We start from the raw sequence: 16,638 nt of genomic DNA on the forward strand, positions 1-16,638 counted from the left end.
GAAGGAAAAGATAGTAATATTAGAAATGTATGTATACTAGAAATGTGCAAAGTGTGAAAAGACACATCTTTGTTTGTTGGAATGGAAGAAGAAGAGTAGGAAAAGGCGGAAAGAAAAGAGAATTACCGTATATACTCGAGTATAAGCCGACCCGAGTATAAGCCGAGGCACCAGTTTTTGCCACAAAAACTGGGAAAACTTATTGACCCGAGTATAAGCCGAGGTTAGAAAATGCAGTGGCTACTGGTAACTTATAAAAATGGAAACCAATAAAATTACATTAATTGAGACATCAATAGATTAAATGTTTTAGAATATTTATTTTAAAGAAAACCAGTAAACTAGCTCTGTAAATTTAAAAGAGGGTAAACAAAAGCAATCTGGTAATAACAATAAATTAAAAAGTAAAAAAAGTAGCTCAATCAGCAACCAAGCTAAAACCTATTTCTAAACCTAACCCAGGGCTCTTTAAACTTGACAGTTTTAAGACTAGTGGACTTCAACTCCCAGAATTCCTGCACCAGCCATGCTACTTCAGGAGTAGGAGTTGAAGTCCACAAGCCTTAATCTTTCCAGGTTTGAAGACTCTTGCATTTCTAACCCTAACCCAGGGCTCTTTAAAATTGAGTTTTTAGAAGCCTGGAGAGAGCTCATGCTGTTCCCCTCCCCCCCCTTTAGCTTGCTGGCTGGCTCGTTGGCTGGATCTTCCACCCCTGATCCTCCCTCCTCCTTGTCTCCCTTTACTGCTCCATGTGTTGTGCAGGGAAGCAGATTTGCTAAAGAGATCCACTTGGGACGACAGCAGGGGGAGGGGGAGGAAAGGAACGAGCTGTTCTCCTCCTCCTTCCCCAGCTGCCGTACCAAGTGGATCCCTTTAACAAATCTGCTTCTCTCTCCGGTTGGGGGCTTCTAAAGCCTGGAGAGAGTTCATACCGTTTCCCCCACCCCCACTTTAGCTTGCTGGCTCTCTCCTCCCCCATTTCCCTTTATTGCCCCATGTGTTGTTCCGGGAAGCAGATTTGCTAAGGGAGGGCAGCAGGGAATGCTGGAGGAGGAGGAGGAGATCCAGAGTAGCCTGCAGCCGCAGAGGAAAATGAGGAAGAGGAAAGAAAGAAGAACCCTCACCGACAGCATAATTATTTATTTAAGTACCGGTATTTTAAAAATAAATTTAAACTCCTTGTAGCGGCAGGAGAGTGAGAGAGAGAGAAACGAGCCTTTTCCTCGGAGGAGCAGTTGGCTGGCGTCTTTGCTTGAGCCGGGGAGAGGAGGCAACGGCCCCACCCTCCCCACAGCTGCTTCTCTAGGAGAGCGGCTGTGGGGAGGGTGGGGCCGTTGCCTCCTCTCCCCGGCTCAAGCAAAGACGCCAGCCAACTGCTCCTCCTCCTCCGAGGAAAAGGCTTGTTTCTCTCTCTCTCGCTCTCCTGCCGCTACAAGGAGTTTAAATTTATTTTTAAAATACCGGTACTTAAATAAATAATTATGCTGTCGGTGAGGGTTCTTCTTTCTTTCCTCTTCCTCCTTTTCCTCTGCGGCTGCAGGCTACTCTGGATCTCCTCCTCCTCCATTCCCTGCTGCCCTCCCAAGTGGATCTCCTTAGCAAATCTGGAGCTTCTGTCTTCTCGCAAGTGCCTCCTCTCCCTGGCTCAAGCAAAGGCGCCAGCCAACCACTCGAACGGCACGCAAGAGGGGGAAAATGGAAAGCCGGTGAGGTGGGGGAGGGGTGAGAAGACAGACGCACGAATCCACCCCCCCTCACTGGCTTCCCATTGCGTTTTTCCCTTCTTGCATGCCGTCGGAGCTGTGGGAGGGGTGGGGCAGGTGCCTCCTCTTCCCGGCTCAAGTAAAGGCACCAGCCAACCATAGCCCCAAGAGCTCTGGCATCGTTGGAGCTGCGGAGGATGTAAAAGTGTGACCTCCACAGCCCAGTCCCTGCGTCTAGCCTTCCCAAAGGCACCCCCGAAGCTGCCTCAGCAGGCACCTGCAATAGCTCCCTCCCCCGCCCAAGCCAGAAATGTCTGCCGGGCTCCCGCAGGGCGCCCTCTTGTGGTGATTCGGCGCCCTCTTGTGGTGACCCGAGTATAAGCCGAGGTCGGGTTTTTCAGCCCATTTTTGGGGCTGAAAAACTCGGCTTATACTCGAGTATATACGGTAAAATAATGATTAAATAAGAGGGGGGGAAGACTAAAAGATAGACATTAAAATGAAAAGAAATGGGAGAGATTTATTAAATGAGAATGAATTGTAACTATTTAAAAACATTGTTAAGACTGTTGTATGAATGTATGAAACTCAGAAAGCAAATGTACATGACATGACATGTAGAAACACAAAAAATAAATAAAACTTATTGAGGGGAAAAAAAGAAGTGGTATAGCATATCTTGCCAGCTGGATTTTAAATGTTAATATGGGGCCATCTTTTGCTGCCTTGGGTTTAGAAGCAGCATATCTAACCACGGTTCATCACTGAAGCTCTTTGAAGAAATACTTTCAGCACAAATGCATGGCCGGCATTTAAACGCCGGCCGAAATTGCCCAGGAGCGGGAGAGATGCTGCCTGGCGCTTGCGTGCTGTCCGCCTTCCAGTTGTAGCCGGAAGTTTGGCTTTTGGCAGTGCGCCAAGTCGGTGCGCTGCCTAATTGGCTTGGGGGGAGGTCCTGAGCTGCCCTATTTAAGGGCAGCTTGAAGCGACCTCCTCCTTTTCCCCTTGCCATCCTGAAGCGAACACCCGCCCGCCCTCCTCTATCATACAGTGTGCCTCGACAGGGTCGCCTTGGAGCCGAATAGGAATTTTTTGCGGCCTCGCCTACGGGTGTGGCCGTTTTTTCACCTATTCCACACTGATGTTAAGGATGGATAGGTTAGGGGGTGCAGCGCAATGTAGACATACATTTGGTCAATTTGGCTTCCCTATGGTCACTGGGATACTCAGGTTAGGGGCAGAAATGGGCAGTAGGAGAAACTGCACGTTCTCCTTTTGGGCATCTTTTCAAAGATGATGGGCCGCCTCTCCCCATGAACTATAGGTTGGTGCAACTTCAGGGATTGGAGGGGGGATGTCCATGGGACTCACCTTATCCAATTTCCTCTGGGGATTGGAGGGGGAGCTCATCCCACAGGCTTATGGGCATGGCTAAGATCCAGGTGAAGGTGGCTACCTTCACCTGGTTCAGCAAGGAGTTATGCCCAATAGTTGCCTATGAATGTTTTGACAGGTAATTTACGCCCCATTAGTTGTTGGCCTCTGCAGGTCTTTTGGTTCGTTTGATTGACGTTATTTAAATTTACGTTATTTAAATTTATGCTAATTAATAAAGTGACCCTATGTTAATTCCAGCTACTGTCTCAGTGTCATTATTCTGCTTCCGGGGCAACTTGGTTGAAGCAAAGGGACACTATAATAACATGATGTTCTTTGAAATAGAACAGAATAGAAAAGAAAATGCCTCCAAGCAATAGTATCTCTAGCAGCCCAAAAGATCCAAAAACATTGATACCTGTCATGATGCAAGTCCCACTCTGTTACACTGTTTGCACTCAAGTGGGATACATGTACATAAATTGTGTTTGCTTCATGATTGATATCATGATAACTTGCCCATCTGGTTCCCACCAGTAATGCCCAGCCGGTGACTTAAAATCATCTGCCGAAATTACCTTGGAGCTGGGGGAGATGCTGCAGCAGCTCCTTTGTGCTCAGGACTTCCGGGTTCCTTTGGAACCCAGAAGTTCGGCTTTTGGCAGCGCGTCAAGGTGGCGCGCTGCCTTTTGGGTCCAGGGAGAGGTCCTGGGTCGCCCACCCTCCGCTATCAACAGTGTGTCCTAAGGAGGTCACCTCGGGACCGAATAGGAATTTTTTGCGGCCTCCCCTTTAGAGGCAGCCGTTTTTTTGCCTATTCCACACTGACGGTGCGGACTGGATTGGTTAGGGGGTGCGGCGCATTTAGTGGTATAGGCCTCCCTTTGGTCATTGGGGTTTGGCAGGTTAGGGGCAGAAATGGGTAATTAGAAGTGACTGCGCATGCTCCTTTCGGGCATCCTCGGGCATTGTTGTTTTGTTGATTGATTGACTGTGTGCCTGTTTTTTATATATACTGTTTTTTATGAGATTATTAATTTAAATTGGAACTGGATGGGTGGGCATTGGATTTGGTATTGTGTACTGTACTGTTTTTTATTATTGTTGTGAGCCGCCCCGAGTTTGCGGAGAGGGGCGGCATATAAATCCAATAAACCTAACCTAACCCATCCTTCAAAGGGTGATGGACCGCCTCTCTCCAGGAACTAGAGGTTGGAACAACGTCGGGGATTGGAGAGAGGATGTCCATGGGAATCACCGGATCCAATTTCCCATGGGGATTGGAGGGTGAACTCCTCCCACACGACGAAGGGGCATGGCTTGGATCCAGGTGAAGGTGGTACCTTCACCTGGTTCAGCAAGGAGTTTTTGCCCAAAGTTGCCAAGGAATTTTTCTGGTAGGAATTTCCGCCCCGTTAGTTTTGGCCTCTGCAGGTCCTTAGTTTGTTCGGAATTTAAATATTTAAATTGACGTATTCAAATTTATTTAAATTTATGTTAATTCAATAAATGACCCATATTTAATCCACAACATGTCTCAGCGTCGTTACTCCGCTTCCGGGGGTAAATTATCCTTGCTTCACTCTTTAGTTTCACACTAGACCCTTCCCTCCACTAGAAAGGCTGAAAATGCTTCTTGATATGTTAAATGTTTACTATTTTTAGATAATTATTCTCTGTTAAGTTAAGATTTTTATTATTATTATTTTATTATTTATTAGTGTGATTCTATAAGCCATTTGGAGAATATTGTGATAAGGAGACCCAATGAATCACACACACACACACAAATAGGACATCAAGATTCTTAAAATACTATTTTAATGTCCATGAAGTATATGTGATATTATTCTTATTTGAGGGTACTGGCATTCTATCTTCCCCTGGAATATACAGTACTGTCATCTGTAACAAATGACAATGATGTATCCATAACATTTTCTTAACAGAAAGAAAAAGGGGCCACTGAGGCTCATTTTTTATTATTCATTTACGTCCTCCACAATTGCTCTGCTAAAACTTGAAAAAATAATGTTCACACTGTCCAGATGATTAACTTCATTTTAAAGGGAAAACAGAAAATGTAAAGTAAAAAATATTAAAGAACTGGAAGGATGCTCCTACACAGCAGCTGTCTGGTGTAAAGCATATTATAAAATTCACTCCTAACTTAGTTTTCTTGTACCAAGTTAGCTCCTAACATTCTGAAATAGGACAAAGAGAGGGCGTAAGGGAGGGAGGAAGGGAAGGAGAGAGAGAGAGAGAGAGAGAGAGAGAGAACTATCTCTTTTAGAGAAAACTAAAATGTAAAACTCTCTCTTTAAAAACCCTGCTGTTCTGTTCGGGTCGTATGTGACCCGAAGCCAAGTTTGAGTCCCTGTAAAAAAATTTCCCTGCATATCTGAAACTTGAAATTTCATGAATTTTCATCATTTCAGGGGTTCTCTCTATGAGAATTTTTTTTGGGGGGTGGGGGGCTTAGGTTTTGCTGGGCAAAAAAACTTCCTAATGTTATGTTCGGGTGACATACGACCCGGACCGAAAACTCTTCATTTGAAGTGCTTATGTTTGGTCAATTTGAAACCTTTTTTCACTTGGAAAGTAGTCTGAACATTTCTGCACACAATGATATGAAAATTGAAATGAAAAAATTAATCCTTATTGGTTTATTTTGCACATAAATGTGCCTCCCCCCCGTTTTTGTGAATTTGTTTCAATTTATGGATAGTTTTGCTTGCAAAATCCATTCTATTTTACTGGAGTTGGTGTGGGATTGGTAGCTTGAACATTTATGAATATAAGAAAAATATAAAGGAACTGAAAAAAATGATTCTTCCTGGTTTTTTAACATCAGAAATAAGCCCCCCCCCCCCCCCTCGGCTGCTTGCAACCATTTTCACTTTTTATTTTTTTATGCTCCAAATCCGAAATATTCTTTAAAATCTTAGGCATTCATTTACTCAATTTAACAATGCTGATCATCAAAAAATATTTTTGGGGTGGTGGCTAATTGTTTTCTGGGCAAAAAAAAAATCATAACTTCGAATCTGTTTCTGTTCGTATATGACCGGACCAAAAATATTTTTTTTAGGTACTTGAATTTGATCTTTTTGAAAACTTTTTCAACTGGAAAACTAGTTTGAACATTTATGAACATAATGATATGAAAATTGAACTGGAAAAATTGAGACTTATATTTTTATTTTGATCAAAAAGCCCCTCCCCCCATCCTTTCTGAATTTCGTGTCAATTTCTATTTTTTAAGGCTACAAATCCCTAAGGAATTTCCCCCCAAAAGGTTTGATATACTAAATTGAACATTTCTGAACATAAGAAAAATATAAATGAACTGAAAAAAATGGTTCTTATTGGTTTATTTTTGCCACAAAAGGGCCACCCCCCCCGGCCTTGCTGTGTGCCATTATTGTCACTGTTTATACATATTTGTCTAGAAATATTTGGAATATCCTTTTGAAAATCAACCACATTGTAGCCAGATAACTAATTTTATGAAAGAAATCCATTTTACTAAAAAAAGTATGTAAGTTTGAAATTAACAGCATAATTTTTATATAAATTGAAATAAATTTATATGCAAAATAAACCAATATGCATCATTTTTTCCAGTTCAATTTTCATATCATTATGTTCAGAAATGTTCAAGCTACAAATCCCACACCAACTTTAGCAAAATAGAATGCATTCTGCTAGCAAAACTATCCATAAAGTAAAGACTATTTCACAAAAATGGGGGGAGGCACATTTATGTGCAAAATAAACCAATAAGGATTATTTTTTTCAGTTCAATTTTCATATCATTGTGTGCAGAAAGGTTCAAGCTACCAATCCCACACCAACTCCAGTAAAATAGAATTGATTTTGCAAGCAAAACTATCCATAAATTGAAAAAAATTCACAAAAACGGGGGGGGAGGCACATTTATGTGCAAAATAAACCAATAAGGATTAATTTTTTCATTTCAATTTTCATATCATTGTGTGCAGAAATGTTCAGACTACTTTCCAAGAGAAAAAAGTTTTCAAATTGACCAAACATAAGCACTTCAAATGAAGTGTTTTCGGTCCGGGTCGTATGTCACCCGAACATAACCTTAGGAACTTTTTCCGAACAGAACAGCAGAGTTAAAAAAACTAAAATGTATTGATAAATAACCTAATGTTCAGGACATTTGACCATTCCTAGAGTTGCCACCAAATCAAAAATTAAGACTAATGTGAGCATTTTCCCTAAGAAGATGTTTCCTGTCCTAAAGGGAACATGAAAGAGTATAACATCTGTTAGATATTGAACACTGCATGGAATGTTGCATAGAATTTTCAGGGGATGCGGAGAGAAGAAAGAAAGGAACATATAAGTATTTAAAGAAGAAAAAACATGTTTTTGGAGTACAGTGATCCCTCGATTTTCACGATCTCGTTCTTCGCGAAACGCTTTATCGCGATTTTTCCCACCCGATGATGTCACTCTCTTCCTTCCTTTCTCATCTTTCTTTCTCTCTCTCTTTCTCTATCTTGCTTCTTCCTCTCTCACACTCTCTTCCTCCCTCTCTCATCTCTTTCTTTCCTTCTCTCTCTTTCTCTATCTCTCCCCCTCTTGCTGGCGGGCGGCGGGCGGCAGGCGGGCGAGCGGGGGCATCAGCGAGGAAGACCCAGGGAAGGTTCCTTCGGCCGCCCAGCAGCTGATCTGCTCGGCAGCGCAGCGAGGAGCCGAATTGGGGTTTCCCCTTTGCGTGGGCGGCGGGGAAACCCCGATCTTCATCTGCTCGCTGCTGCTGCGCTGCCGAGCAGATCAGCTGCTGGGCAGCCACGGCAGCAGCGAGCAGACGAAGATCGGGGTTTCCCCGCCGCCCACGCAAAGGGGAAACCCGATTCGGCTCCTCGCTGCGCTGCCGAGCAGATCAGCTGCTGGGCGGCCGAAGGAACCTTCCCTGGGTCCTCCCCGCCGCCCACGCAAACTCCACCATCTGCGCATGCGCGGCCATGAAAAAAAGGGCGCGCATGCGCAGATGGTGTTTTTACTTCCGCAACCCTACATCGCGAAAAATTGATTATCGCGAGCGGTCTTGGAACGGAACCCTCGCGATAATTGAGGGATCACTGTATAACACACACCTTTTTACCCCCCAAAAGAGGGTGAAAACTTGGGTATGTCTTATAAACTGAATGTAGCCCCAGCCACCTTTACCCTTTGGCCTCTGCCTCCCAGGGATTTATTTCCTTGCAGCAAGCAAGGCAGAGCCTGTTAAGCCAAGCAACACATTATCAGCTTCCCAGCCCTCAGTTGATTGAAGATTCAGGCAGGCCCACATGCTAAAATGAAAGTGAAACTAAAGCTGAAAGGAGGCAAATTAGGAGGGAGAGGGAGAGGCAGAATTTTATTTTTTTGTGCTAATCAGTTGCTGAATCTGGATGCAAGGAGATAAGTAAATAACTATTAATATCTGTAGAATGTTCAAATTATTAGACTTATTTTTAAAGACTTCTTTATTGTTGTTCTAGAGACCTTAACAAAATGAAGAAGCTTTTTAAAATAAATGTTTGATCTGAAGAGGCCAAGTGCTATTCTATCTTCTTTTAAATAGCAGAGAATAATGTATACTTCCGAAAAGTTTTTAACAGCTTTGTACAAGTATAGTCTGAAATGTAACAGTGTCCTGTTTAATATTAAGATAAGGCAGCTGAGTTAAATCCTGACTTAGTCATGTTTGGAGTAGATCTATTTAAATAATTGGGAGGAGTTAGTGTGACTACATTTAAGAACACCTGCTGGCTTTAATATATTGTCAGAATGTTAATATACTGTCATAATTTCTATGACATAATTTCTATGACATAATTCTATGGGTCAGGCACACATACAGAGAAATGCACAGCAAACAGTGTATACTGAGTATACACATAAAAATCTACTATGATTCAGACAATGATAAAGGTCCTCCCTTAAAGAGGACTCAATAATTTAAATCTCAATTATTTTTACTCTCTTTTCTATAACATACATCTAAACCAGACCAGTAGAATATTCTAAACAATGGATGATTGTCATTCGACAATTGTCACTGAATTTGAGTGACAAGTTTATCAAGAAATATGACACATCAAGCAGGAAGGAAGGCTATCTACTTTTGTAATTGAAAGCACAGCTGAAGTTCTCCACCTGTTATCTTATTATATGCTGGATTCCCACTGAGACAAAGCAAAGAAGCTGTACTTTTACTGCGATCTGTGCAATAGGCATATAAAATAATTGACAATTTCTAGGTGAGCAGGTGTAGTAGGTCAGAATATATATTTAGTCAGCTATCACACTCTAAAGTTAGGATGGACTCTTAATATATATGTAGTACAACACTATATACATCGATTAATCCCAAAGTGATTTACTCAAAGGTAAATGTACATAGTACTGTACAGTGGAAATCTGCTGTAAAGCAGCAACAAAAAACCCCACCTTTGCTTCCAATTGCATGTCTTCAGGGAACGAGAACCAGCATATAATAGTCTTTATTGAGGCTAGCATGATACAGAACATGTTCTGGATACTTTCATCTTCTGAAAATGAGGGCAAGAGTTGAGAAAATAACTCTGAAGAAAATAAACATGAACTTTATCTTTGCCATTTATTGCAAGGTCTAGTGCTGTAATGGAAGCTTCAACTGAAGTCATCTTCAGTGTTAAGCTTGACAAATAGTGGCATTGATGGATTAGAGTAAAGGTCTTCAACTTCACTTTGAAAAGTCTTTCCTCTTGTACAAAGGAACCAATATATCCTTCAATTCTGATTTTCCATTTCTTAAAAAAATGCAATTCATTCATTTTCATTGCCACACCATTTTATGATTTTGGGAAAATATATCTACCATGTCTGTCTGTCTGTCTGTCCATCTATTTATCATCTTCCCATCAATTGATCAATCCATCTCATGGATTTGACTCTTAATGAGGTTCAAAATCTTTCCATAAAAAAAACATTTTGGTTCCAAAAACATCTTACAACTGCTTCAATTCCCTGCATATTCATAAATCACTACCAAAATATACTTTTCTGAACAAAGTAAGGTAATAGAATTCAGTTTCAGTGAGGACCAAGGAGTTGCACATCTTTCAGTGTTTAGTTTTAGATTAATGGAAAGGGATACAGACAAATCTTGCAGAAAAAGCATTTCTTCACAGCTGGAATCTTTTGCTTCCCTGTTATACTTTTTCTGAACAGTAGGTAATATATTTCTTGAGTACACAAACATCGCAGGGCAAGGTGACCACATAGAGCACATATTATCCCACATTTGTATGGGAATACACCTTTCAGCAGAAATAGCAGCAGCAAATGGTAATGCACAGCAGGACGTGAAAGGATTCAGGAGAAGGAAAACAACAGATTCCAATGTTCACTGATGTATTCCTCAGTGTGATAGTACATCAGCAGCTGTCCAGCCATTGTGAAAGATAGCAGCAAAATAATTCTGCGCACAAAATTTAACAGATTCTTGGGACTGAAAATTCTAACTGCTGAGTTAGACTTTGAGCACTTATTGTGTTGGCTCTCTTGTGGCAGGAACATAGTCACTGGTATGTTGGGAATATGTTCCAGGTTGCTTTATGAAATCACAAACATTTCAGTGGCTTTTGAAAGGCTGTCCACTAGACCGATTTTTCTCCACCTTGACAACTTGAATTTGCACAGACTTCAATTCCCTGAATTCTCCATCCAGCGATGCTAGCTGAGGAATTCTGAGAGCTGAAGTCCACACAGCTTCACATTGGCAAGATTGAAAAACACTGCAGATGTGGCCAATTTTTGCTTCTTATAGGACACATTTGTCATGAGTAGGTTTTGAGGACTAATGGTTCTTGAATGCTGACCAAGAATTTGTGGGTTTTTTCCATTCTAGATCATGTTAATATGGCAAATATATATACAGTGATACCTCATCTTACGAATGCCTCATCATACAAACTTTTCGAGATACAAACTCAGGGTTTAAGATTTTTTTGCCTCTTCTTACAAACTATTTTCACCTTACAAACCCACCACCGCTGCTGGGATGCCCCACCTCTGGACTTCCATTGCCAGCGAAGCACCCATTTTTGTACTGCTGGGATTCCCCTGAGGGTCCCCTCCATGGGAAACCCCACCTCCAGACTTCCGTGTTTTTGTGATGCTGCAGGGGAATCCCAGCAGCGCAAAAACGGGCACTTCGCTGGCAACAGAAGTCCAGAGGTGGGGTTTTGAGGACTTCAGTGTTTTTGCGATGCTGCGATTTCACTAATGCTCCCTTCACTGGGAAACCCCACCTCCGGACTTCCATTGCCAGTGAAGTGCTCGTTTTTGTGATGCTGGGAAACACAGAAGTCCAGAGGTAGGATTTCCCATGGAGGAGAGCCTCAGGGGAATCCCAGCAGCGGAAAAATGGGCGCTTCGGCTGGCAAAAGGGGTGAATTTTGGGCTTGCACGCATTAATCGCTTTTCCATTGATTCCTATGGGAAACATTGTTTCGTCTTACAAACTTTTCACTTTAAGAACCTTGTCCCGGAACCAATTAAGTTTGTAAGACAAGGTATCACTGTATTTTTAATCTGTAGCCTTCCAATGTTTTTTCTAATTTTCTGCACAGATATGTACCCAGTATTCTTTTCTCTTTCAGAGTAAGCAACATTATACAAAGTGACACCAAACAATAAGTAATACAATAAAACCAAATCAGTTAAAACATGAGATAAAGGGAAAGAAAAAAGAAAAAGAAAATAACACACTAGTTTATATTAACACCATAAACTACCGTGTTTCCCCGATAGTAAGACCCCCTCGATTGTAAGACATATGGGGGGTTTCAGGGGGGTCAGCTAATATAAGCCATACCCCGAAAGTAAGACATATGTCTTACTTTTGGGGAAACACAGTACTAAAAGCGAGGGAGGCGTCGGAGCAGTTCGCGGTGCTGGTGAGGGAGCTTCGCGCCCAGGAGAGTCTCCCAAACCCGGCGCGGATAAGGACTCCTCGGCCGGTGGAGGAAGCGCGGCGGCGGCAGCAGGCTCCGGAGGGAGCTCGGGCGGTGGCGAGAAGATGGGATTCCGGGTGCCGAGCGCCACCTGCCCGCCGTTCACGCCAAGGACAGGCAGCCCCAGTTCCAGCACCTTGGCCTGCTCGCCCAGCCTCTTGCCCGGCGGGGAGAGCAAAGGCGGCGGCGGGAGTAGTGGAGGCGAGGCGGAGAAGAAAGAAGCGGCGGATAGCTGGCGAGGCGCCGGCTAGAGGGCTGGACCTCTAGCAGGAGAAGCGAAGTTCTTGAATGGTGGCGGCGGCCCTTGATCGCAGCCGATGAGGTTCGGCTTTCTTTGCTTCTCCTGCTGCTTCCTTTGCTTTTCCGCTGCTGACTAAGGTGACGCCGGCCGGGCAATTGGAAGGGACCCAATAGCCCTTTTCGTCGCCTTTCCCGCCGGGCAAGAGGCAAAGGCGGCAGCGGGAGCAGCGGCAAAGCGGCGGGGTCCAGCCCTCTAGCTGGCGCCTCGCCAGCTATCCGCCGCTTCTTTCTTCTCCGCCTCGCCTCCACTACTCCCGCCGCCGCCTTTGCTCTCCCCACCAGGAAAGGCGACGAAAAGGGCTATCGGGTACCTTCCAATTGCCCGGCCGGCGTCGCCTTAGTCAGCAGCAGAAAAGCAAAGGAAGCAGCAGGAGAAGCGAAGAAAGCCGAACCTCATTGGCTGCGATCAAGGGCCGCCGCCACCATTTAAGAACTTCCGCGAAAGACGCAGGAGCAGCGGCGACAGTGGAACGCTGCTTGAACCGCCCCCGCCTTCTGCTTAAAACCCTCGGTTCGTGCCTTTCCTGCCCGCCTCCACTCACCCACGCTTCTGCCACTTCTTTCATCAAGCTCCCCGAACCAAGGATGATGAGCAGCTCAAAGGACCAATCAGCACTTCCTAGCACCAGCTACGGTGGCCAAATAAGACCAAAATCTTCCCGCTTCTGAGTCCTTAAAAGAGGTACAGTACTGTATACTTAAATGATTTATCATGCAGGCTACATTGACCCCCCCCCCCCCCCCGCAAATTGTAAAGTCTAGATTTTATTTATTACATATTTCAAAATAAGAAATTAAAAAATTGCCCGGGACAATATAAGACATACCCCCAAAGTAAGACACAGTGGGGCTTTTGGGGATAAAAAGAAAGTAAGACACTGCCTTACTTTCGGGGAAACACGGTATACTTCCCCATACCTTTCTATCCTTGAACTCACCATTATTTTTCCACATCCATGCCCTTTTTTTTGTTCTAAACCTTTTACCTCTTCCTTTTGAGCATCTCATAAACTCAATGGTACAGCTTTGTCAGTCTTCTCCTTCTTCTTGATTTATGTCTTCTTCTTTGTATATTTGTTCTGCAATCTGAGCCTCATTTAATCTCACCATGTGTCCAAATCATACAACATACTTCTTCAGTGCTTATCATTCACCTTTATATTCAGTCCACATTTATTCAACTCATTCATTCTTGAGCCTCTCTTCTTGATTTACCTCACACAATTCTTGAATACTACATCCATGTTGAATTTAACGTGCCTTTATGATTAGCAGATTGATTCCAGAATTTTTCCAGAATTATTCTAAACAGTTCTACAAAATTCTCAAATAATGAAGATTGTTTTTGAAAATTCCATACAGTGAAGAAATTCCTTGTGTGAATATTAAAAATTCACAAGCATCCTACCATATTGTGGGAATTATTGCATGATGTATATTCATTACAAGAAGTGCTGTGATTCTAAAGTTATAGGTATGGAGCTTGTTGAGTTGTGGGCATAATGAAAGGAGATAGGCTTCAAAAGGAACTTCTCTATTTGGCAACTTCTCCGTACAACCAGCAACTTGCAGAATGACAATTCATCTTGTCTCCAGTATAACTTTGTCTTATTAAAGCATCAGATTTCTGATCTCTAAATCAATCCTACATGATATCTAAACAATTTGCAGACATTTGACCTTGCCCGGTGAATGTCATCCCATAATACTTTTAGGTGGTTAAATTTCCAAGCCTTAATCTAACTAATATGGAGGGAGTGATTTTTCTACAACCTCAGTGCAGGAGTCAATAGACAGTGTGCTAATGGAATTATACCAGCTATCAAAGGCAATCTTTGCACAAAGATAAATTCAATTTAGGAAGGCTTCTGTGAGCTACTGCCAAGGATAGGATCAAATGTGTCCCTAATGGAGTTTTCAGTAAGTTGCATTGATAGATTTTCATATTGCCATAAGAAATATTTGCTTCCTTCTTATGTTCTGACTAACAGCAATGGTAGATAATCCAAAGAAAAAGAGAGCCCACTTTAATATTTCTTTTTATTTAAGAACATGGTATATTCTCCTAATTTGACCTAATTCTCAAAACATTTTATTTATTATTTATTTATTTGTTTGTTTGTTTGTTTGTTTGTTTATTTGTCATACAAATATAGTATTGTATTGTAGTATGTTTAACATAATATAAGTATAAAGTAGAGATAGAAAAGATAAAAAGACATTAGGACAGGAATGGTAGGCACAAAGGCGCACTTATGCACGCCCCTTACAGACCTCTTAGAAAAGGGGAGAGGTTGATTGTAGATAATATAAGGTTGAAGATTTTGGGATTGGGGGAGGAAACAACAGAGTTCAGTAGTGAATTCCAGGCATTGGCCACTCAATTGCTGAAATTGTATTTTCTGCAATCTAGTTTGGAATGATTTACATTTAGTTTGTATCTATTGCATGCTCTTGTGTTGTTGTTGTTGTTGTTGTTGTTAAAGGTGAAATAGTCGCTAACAGGGAGTACATTGTGACCTATGATTTTATGAACAACAGTTACCGTAAGTCAGTTCAGAGGCGGCGTAGCTGTAAATTTTCTAAATAAAGTAATTGAAGTCAGGAGGAGTAAGGTAATTTTTTGCCTGAGGAAGAGTGGAGGAGTCTTCTTGTGAAGTATTTCTGGACTCCCTCAATTGTATTAATGTCTGTTATGCAGTGTGGATTCCATACAGGTGATCCGTATTCAAGAATTGGTATGACAAATGTTTTGTATGCTCTGGTTAGTAGATTGGTATTTCTAGAGAAGAAGCTGCGTAGAATTAAGTTTCTGACTCTTAGTGCTTTTTGGTCAATGCAGTTGCAGTGGGCTCTAGCACTTAGGTCATTGGAAATGAGTATTCCAAGGTCTTTGACTGAGTGAGGGTCCTCTGTGAGTTCAGTTTGCCCAAGTGTGTATTTAGTATTCGGATTCTTTTTACTAATGTGTAGCAAACCAAATTCCACTCTATCTTATTTATATGGATATATACTCCTGTATATATTTTAAAATATTATATAGGTATAGACTGTTATTTCCTACATGATTTTGTGGTTGGTTCAATTAAAAAAGCAAGCTAAACATGCATTAACTGCAAATTTTTGGCTGCCTTCAAGGATTAGTTTATACAGTGCATGTTGCGGTAATTCACAGGAGGTAATTTCTGGTGTGGTATGGTTTGATATGACATCATTACAATGGCCAGAACATGACAGCTAGCTGTATACATTTGAGCCTCCAGAGTAGGTAATAGAAATTAAATAAGACTCCATAAAGACCATGTTCCTAGTTCTTCATGTGAGGACAACTCCTTCCAAACCTGGAGAATTACCTACTTGAACTTGCGAACTGTCAATTTGTTGTTCCTTTATCATTATGGGATTTAGCTTTTGTTTACTGGTTCTCATCTATCTAATCTCAACCAGTTGATAATGAAATGGGTTGGATGTTACAGGTATTGTGTGTCACTGGTAATGATACCCACCAAATTTATTTTCCCTATTTATTTTACTCAGCATTTCACATAAATATTATTCAAAATGAGTATTAGAATGGAACTCCTGGCCAATTTCACAATCTAGCAGTCATGATACAGCATAGTTCTCTAAAGGTACCCTTTAAAATTGACCTTGGTTGTAGGCAAAAAAAACCCACTGGAAAGTATCTCTTACTTCAACTTTAAATTGACTCAGCTGGGGACCAGAATATATAGGCAACAAGAAGCTGTAATCCCCATTTTTGCCTCAATAGGTCACCAAAGGAAACAAGCTCTGAGGTTTCACTGCCAAAAACAACAAAAGCTGCTGGTGGAGGTAACAAAAGCAGTGTTGTGCCCTTATAATGTAAGCTCTGCTACTTTTGTATGTGAATCAGCAAAGCTGTTTTGATATTGACCTACAATGTCAGGCCCAAGCACAAGGATGACCCAGTGAAATCCAATTGACTTCAGTTCTTTATTGGCTTATGGCTAGTAGACACAATCTTACCAGACTAAAGTTATAACATAAAAAACAAATATATTTTTCAATCTAAAAAAACATGACAGTGAAGTTCATTTAAATTGCACTTCTTGCAACAAAAATGTAATCTATTCATACTAGATTAAAATAGAAAGACACAAGTGTATACATTCTCTTGTTACAAAATTAGATGCATACGTATTTTTTACACAATTGCCTCAATGAGCTACATCTGAATAATAAACTAGGCTGTAAA

The sequence above is a fragment of the Erythrolamprus reginae genome, chromosome 3, assembly GCF_031021105.1.
Source record: "Erythrolamprus reginae isolate rEryReg1 chromosome 3, rEryReg1.hap1, whole genome shotgun sequence".
Taxonomy (NCBI): Eukaryota; Metazoa; Chordata; class Lepidosauria; order Squamata; family Dipsadidae; genus Erythrolamprus; species Erythrolamprus reginae.